At 43.3% G+C, this 7,521-nt stretch overlaps 1 pseudogene; it reads right to left on the bottom strand.

Moving 5' to 3' along the window:
- The window catches only part of LOC102887183, an 18,182-nt pseudogene extending 13,334 nt beyond the window's left edge, over positions 1-4,848 (bottom strand).
- Positions 4,849-7,521: the final 2,673 nt, after the last annotated feature.

Below are 7,521 nucleotides of genomic sequence, written 5' to 3'. Positions count from 1 at the left end.
AGAGAGGTTTGGGTTACAGATATAAAAGAATGTTGGCAATAGATGGCATTTAAAGCCAGGAGGGAAATGTTTCCAAGGAAGTAAGTGCATATAGAGAGGAGAAGATGACTGAAGATTAAGACCAAAGCCTTGGAGATCTCAACACAGAGTTTGAGGAAAAGGAACCAAAGAAAGGTAGCCAGAGAGCTAGGAAGAAATCCGAGTGTGGTATCCTGAGAGCCAAGAGAAGAAAGTGTGTCAAGGATGAGGGAGTGATCACCTGTATCCAGTGGGCTGACAGGGCACTAAGGACTCACTGCTGGATTTATCCACGTGGAAGTCACTGGTAACCTTGCAAGTTCACGGAGCCTTGCCGAAACTTTCTTAAGAATGCAACTGCCAAGACCTATCTTCCTTCCTTCCTTTCCTCCTGTTCCTCCCATCCTTCTTACGTATCCTTCTTTCTCTTCTTCCTTTCCTTCTCTCCCTCTTTCCTTTTCCCCTTCCCTCTCCTTCACAGGGGTCCTAGAACTGTGTTGTAGCCTGACTGCTCTGCTCTCCCAGCCTCCTCTGGCTCCCTCCTTATTTTCCCTTACAGGCAGTTCCCACAATAAATCTCTTGCGTGTCTAATCCTGTCTTGGCATTTGCTTCTCAGAGGACCTGGACTAACACAAGACTTTAATCATCCGGAGAGCAGGGACTTCTCTTATTATTTCTTTGGCATTTCTCACAGTGCCTGACAGCCAGGACAAGCGTTGCTTTAGAGATTAGGCAATTGCTTATGCAGAATGATTGGGATAAGCCAATTGCATATGCAGAATGACCTAGGGAGACTCAAGGAGAGTCCCACTAGGTGTGTGACCCCTGACATTAACACACTGTGTGACCTTGGTCAAGTCACTTATCCTCTCAGCCCATTAATTTTCTCACTATAAAATGAGTGGTTAGATTCAGTTGTCTCTACGGGTCCTTCTTGTGCTCACATTTGGAGTAAAACCTATTTGATTGATGTTGAGAATTATGTTACAAAGTTGGGTAAGTAAAGAATCTGGAAACTTAGAAATGAAGAATAAAATTTTCAAGGAAAAAAGTCGCACATGAACGCAACACTTTATAAGATCCCCCACCCGCACCCTGTCTTGGTTTTTGTATTTTGAGTTTCGAGAACCATTTGGTGGAAATCATGCCAAGTGTGAAATAGGAGATCAGCTCCTGAATTTCACTTACCTGCACTGTCTCCGAAAGGTAAAAAGGAATAGAGCAGGTACATTCTTTGTCAAAATTAATGGCATTTTCCTACAGTTTTGCACAATTTGCACATCTATTTGTGTAAATAATCTGTCAGGCAGGGGAAAACAATTATTAAATTATTAAAAAGTTATACGAGTATATATACAAAAATTCAAGCCCTAAGTCCACCGAAGTCTTTAAGTTTTCTGGGTTAAGGGCGTGTTGTCTGGGCCACAAATAAAGGGCAGCTCTCCATGCAAGATGAGAGTGTATCTGCTGATGCTCCGGAGTGGGCCTTCATGCAGTCTTTCATTCTGGGGCCTGCAGCATTTTGCCACTGACCTGGAATTCAGTGTTTCCATTGTATATTTATATAATCTGTTGTGATGAAGCCTTACGCCTGGATCATAAAGAGGTACCACTAAGAAAGTATTAGTCAATGTCTCATGAGAACTAGGCTTACAGTCTGAGTCTAATCAGCTTTATGGGAAAGTCACTTCACTGTTTTTCCATTTTATCGTATGGAAAATATTTTTACTAACGAATACTTCTACACAGCATCTAGAAGTTATTAAAAATGATCATAGAAAAAGAAGTATTTCCAAAATATAGGTTTATTGACATATGTGGAATAACTCTGATTTTAAAACGTTACGATATTCTTTAAAAGTTAAACTGTGAAAATGGTAGAGTGGACTCTTTAAAAAAGAGTAGTGTGTCCCAATGGGCAAATCCTGTGAACTCTGGCTGAAGGAGTCACTTATGTGAAGGTGCAGCTAGAAGAAGAGTAAGGAAAGGAGGCTTGGTGAAGGGCCCAGAGCTGTGCATGTCCCTTATGCGACATCTCAGGTGCCCAGGGTTTGCCATGGGTGCTGCTTTGGGCTTCTGCTTTTTCCTCATGGTGTTGAGGAGTAATCAGAAGATTACAGGAGTGGGGCGGGGCGGAGGGGGGGCAGGGAAGCAAGAGAGTGGCTTTCTCCTTGGTGAATGGCCAGTGGGATTTAGGATTCTTTGGAAGAGAAGATGAACAAGAAAGACAGAAGGAATTTTGAACTCTTGCAAAGCCACTGGGAGTTTTGAGGCCAAATAGGTAAAGCGTTGGTATTAAATTAAGATTAGACAAAAGGCTACTTAATTTTACTTAGATGTGTATATTTACTTAAATCATTCTTTAAACAAGCAGCAAGGCTGGAACTATTATTTTGGAAAACATTGATGCCTTTTCTTTTGGTAAAACTGCTAAAGAACTTTAAAGAACAGGGATGTGTTGTAATTGAGAGCTAACACACTGAACTGTGACTGAGGAAACTGGAGTCCTTGTTCAGCCAATCTCTGATCCTGAGTTAAATACTTAACATCCAGGGCCCACATTTCATCAGCATCACTTTATTCACCAATCAATTGGTCCATGAGGTCACTGTAGTAGTATACATTCTAGTCCATGGATTCTTGTTGAAGTTCTGTCAATGCAGAATTGGACAAAAATGTTTCATGATCAAATGATTTTTGAGTAGATGATAGCTAAGGTGCTTTCTAGCTCTAAAAATTTTATGAAGAAGACATAACTCTGATCTATTGTCTGTTTTGGTGTTCAAGTGGCCTTATAAGCCTGTAGCTCTAAAACGACAGCAAGAATTACAGTCTGCTTCTCAGAATTTTCAAGAGTCAGAAACTATCATTCTTGCTTAGAATGAACTGTATAAAAGGGCACTTCCTTTTTGAGCCTCAGGGCTAAGTGAGAAGAGGGAAGCCCACTCAGTACTTTTGTTCTACTAGGTCTGTGCTTGGTCACATTGGCCTGGGATATGTACTTTATCTTATCACCCAGTATAATGAAATACTTCCATGTGCAAAAGAGGATCCCACTTTCTGGGTGGTTTCTGATTTTCTCATATAAAAGCAAAGTGTTAGAAACAGTTCTACCTGAAGTGACTAAAAAAGAAATTCCTTTGGAAAATCCCCTTAACATTACGATAAAAGCATTCTGTTGCAAGTTGTTTGCAGAGTGGCTTTGCCAACCTTGGAGGCCCCTGCCTCATATGCATGAGGATGAAATTCACAGTGGGTGGAGGTGGGTGGAAATGAATATTAATCTTGTAAGCCAATTACTTTGTTACCCCCTTCCACAAGGCAAATTTAATTTCCTCCTGCCATTTTGCCTCTGCCACATGGTGGGGTCTGGTGGTTTACATATCATACTAGAGGACTCAAAGGATTTAGGGCACTTAATTCTTGGAGAGATAAGCTACAGGGAGCTGGGATGGGGAGTGGGACTGCAGAAAATGTAACTAGAAAGGCAATGGGAGGAGTGGGACCTGAACCCGTTTTCCTTTTCAAAGCCTTCACTACTTGCCCTAATCCATTTTTTTTTTTTTCAATTAAGTGTGTACCTATTACGTAGTGGGCAATGGACAAGGAAGGGATTGTGGATACTGTGAACAAGCCAGCTAGGGCTGAGCTCTTTGTTATTACCAAACATGGTCTTTCTTACCTACTCTATCACTAGCTCACTGAGGGTAGAAATCAACTTTTACTTATCTGACGTATCTGCATATCCAACAGAACTATTAGCCCCTTCAGGCACTCATAAATGTTAAATCATTGTTGACAGCTTGGCCTTCACAATTTGCCACTAGCCATGTGGGGAGAAGGAACAGATCAGCTTTCCATGGCTGCTTTTGGAGTGGTCATACAGTCTGGGACATCTGATAATCAGCTCAGAGTTGATTTGAATAAGACATTCGCTTGATTCGTTAGCCTTAATATGGGTGTGGCTGATTTAGCCTTAGAGTAGCTCTTGTCTCCCCTCCCCAGACCAGCTTCTGGGGCTCTCATCCTCCAACAGCTTGTTAATCATATTGACAAAAAGCTTGTGACTGAGGGAGTATCTTTAGTTTCAGCTTTTCTCTCTCTGAATAGAACTTGGTTCATTTTGCTAATTATCCTTAAGATGCCAGAAAGATTTGGGTTCTTGCCTTTCCTAGACTAAAGTGATGATCTCAGAGGGAGTTCATTTGCAAAGGGAAAGACACTATGCTTGAAAGTGGGGCAAAATTGAAGACCTCTTTCTTTGGTTCTTCACTCTTTTTTAATATGATTCATGGGCATCTGGCAGTCATTTGGCCTCGCCTCTCCTTCTACCACGTCTATCAACTGCTTGCTTGGTCCTCTGCCAGCATAAAAATCTTCTGACTTTCCCGGACCCCTGTAAACAAGTATGGCTGAGCTGACTGGTGTGAGAGTGGTTGTCCTCAAGAGGGGATAGGGATAAATAATGCCATCACACAGTGGCTCTGTCATCATCTGCACCCGCCAGCTGAAAAAGAGATGTTCCAGTCTCATCCAGTTCACTGTTGAGGGGCTGTGTTCTCAAATGGACCACTTGTTTATAGTCCCAAAGTTGAAAATTCTTAGAAACTGCATTAAAAATGTGAGAAGCGACGAATCTCTATTTCCTTGATGCCCTTTGCAGACATTATAAGGATGATGCCCATGCAGAAGCAGAATGTGCCTGTGGCAAAAAAGCCAGAGAGGATTCTGGTGCTTGAGAGCTTTAGATGATAAGCAGGTAATTGCTGCTGCTTCAAGGCTGTGTTGTCTGGTGATCTGGACTGGCAATTCTGGGATGTCTTGTTCATCCTGGCCCTGCAAGTGGCCGAGATATACTTTTAAGACACTGCTAACATTACTGCTCAGATGAATAGCACATACTGGCAATATTAATTTAAAAATGTGAACCTTCCTTTGTAGTTGTAGTTGTTTGGTTTCTGGAATTATTCCTTAACCAGAATTGACAATCAGCAGGAGCAGAGCTCTCTTCAGTCAGCCATGATTAGGTATATTTTACTCAGGTTCAAAAAGCTTGTTGTGCCTGATGCCACGCGGAGAAGAAATACTCCTCAGCAGGGTCTGGATAAACCAACATCTGGCGACACCAAGCAGTTCCAATGAGCTGTTTCTGGGATGTGGTGACTAATTCAAGGCAAGCCCTTCCTGAAAGAGAGAAAATGGATTTATCTTTATAAACCTGCTTAAATCCTTGGAGATTAATACAAAAAATAAAAGTTAGGGCTGTTAGCTTTTTTCCAAATGTGGCTATTCCCTAATGTGAATATAAACCAATTGGGAAAATGCTCTCAGATTCTTGCTAACTTTGCTATTTGCGATGAGGAAGAGAGAAGTGAACAGAGATTATAGAACACAGATGTCTAATCTCAGCAGCCTCCAGTTTTTCATACATAAGACAGACTCTAGTAGAAAATGTAGATTAAAAACCTCTCTCCTAAACTTTTCCCAAGCGAATGCTTTGGAGTAGCCCAAAGGAAGTAAGACAAAGGAAAAGGAAGACAGATAATGATTAAACATTCAATACTGCAAGATGGTATTATTGGTTTGGTTTCGGGTTTTTATTACTTATTAGAAATCCATTAACATCATTTTCATTAGGCTGTTAATAATTACATCCTTTTCTTTAAGATGCATTTAAGATGTAGAATTAGGATTTTTAAAAATTAGGTGTTTCTGTGGTGGCTGAAGAATGACTACTTGAGATTTATTACTTGTAGGAAAATTACTGTTTGACTATCGCCATGGGAACAAAAGGCTTTTGATCATAGGGACATAACATCCTGATAACAAGCTTTCTACTTCTGTACTCTCCGCTTGCACACCCTGACCTATAGTTTGACAGGTAGTGAATAGCAGAAAAATAGACCTTTGTGTTCAGACAGAATGAAGAATAGGATTTTGACCTTAAAAACCCTATACCTCTATATTTCGGTGCTGCTTAATTTGGGGTCTGCGTACCCCTGGCAGACCCAGCTGGCTGAATAAAGAGTGTGATTCCTATGACTCACTAATTCCTGGTGGTCTGTGTGTCTTTTGGGGGCTGGCGGCTACAACATTTTGAGGCCCCAGCGAGATCTCAGGGAGTGGCCCTGGGATCTAAGACCGGACTGGCCTCTGAAGTGGTTGCTGTCCCTGTTACAGATTCAAAGGGGTGGCCAACCTGAGACGTTCCAGGGCCCTTGAATGCTGTGACGGGTCAGTACAATTGTCAAGGACGCAACCTTTAGGACACGCTCTTTGTTCCTGGTCCCGATGGGAATCTGGAATCTCCGAGGCCTTGGTGTCTGGATAAAAGGTACCTTACTTTTTCTGTTGACCGGTCAGTGGGGGTCCGTGGAGAGACTGGACGCAGTCATATCTCCTGGACCGTGGCCAGGCCACGGGACGTCGCCTCCTGTGCCCTGTTGTCAGGTTTTGTTTATTGTCTCTGGTCTTGTCTAGGTTGTAGGTGGCGGACTTCTCTGGGTCCACCTACACCCCGGTAATTGTTCTTGTTTGAGTGTTTGATTGTTTTTGTCGGAGTGTCTGTTTTGTGTTTTCTGCGCAAGTGATGGGGGGAAGCCTGAGTTCACAGAAGACACCCTTGGGTTGTCTCCTGCGACATTTCAGAGAAGGGTTTGTAGAGGGAGCTGATTATGGCATAAAGTTTTCTCCAGGCAGACTAAGAACATTGTGTGAAGTCGAGTGGCTGTCTTTTGGTGTAAACTGGCCTCCAGAGGGCTCCTTTGACAAAGGTTTGGTGAGGAATGTTTGGAAGATTGTCACAGGAGACCCAGGACACCCCGATCAGTTTCCCTACTTTGATCAATGGTTAAATCTTGTTCAGAAGCCCCCTCCTTGGCTCCGCCAGTGTGCCCTCTCTCTAGGGGTGCGAGTTTTAGTTGTGGATACCCCTAAACATGCAGCAAGTGAAACTCCAAAACAGCCCAGTCCCTCAGTCCTCCAATCTCCACCGGAGAACAATGACCTTCCCCCACCCTAAAATCCAGGACAACAGAGGCCCAAATAGCACTACCTCACCTCCTGGAACACGAGGAGGTAACCCTTATGGGCCTCCTGCTCCTGCTCCGGGCAAAGCACCGGCCGATACCACTACCCCGGCCATTCTTCCCTTGAGAGAAGCACCACCCCAGAGGCATCATACTGACAGGCCCTTTATGGTTTATGTGCCTTTCTCAACTAGTGACCTGTACAACTGGAAGGCACAGAATCTGCCTTTCTCTGAGAAACCCCAAGCGTTAATGAGACTCTTAGAGAGTGTCTTTCGGACTCACCACCCCACCTGGGACGACTGCCAACAGTTTTTAGTTACCCTCTTCACTGAGGAAGAATGGGGGCGCATACGGACGGAAGCACAAAAGATAGCTGCAGGAGGGAGGAGGCTTGAGGAAACACGGGAACAGATTGAGGAGGAATTTCCCTCCACCCGCCCAGACTGGGGACACAATTCTCAGGCAGGGAGA

The sequence above is a fragment of the Pteropus alecto genome, unplaced genomic scaffold (assembly GCF_000325575.1).
Source record: "Pteropus alecto unplaced genomic scaffold, ASM32557v1 scaffold164, whole genome shotgun sequence".
Taxonomy (NCBI): Eukaryota; Metazoa; Chordata; class Mammalia; order Chiroptera; family Pteropodidae; genus Pteropus; species Pteropus alecto.
This window is presented reverse-complemented; position numbering and strand designations above follow the sequence as displayed.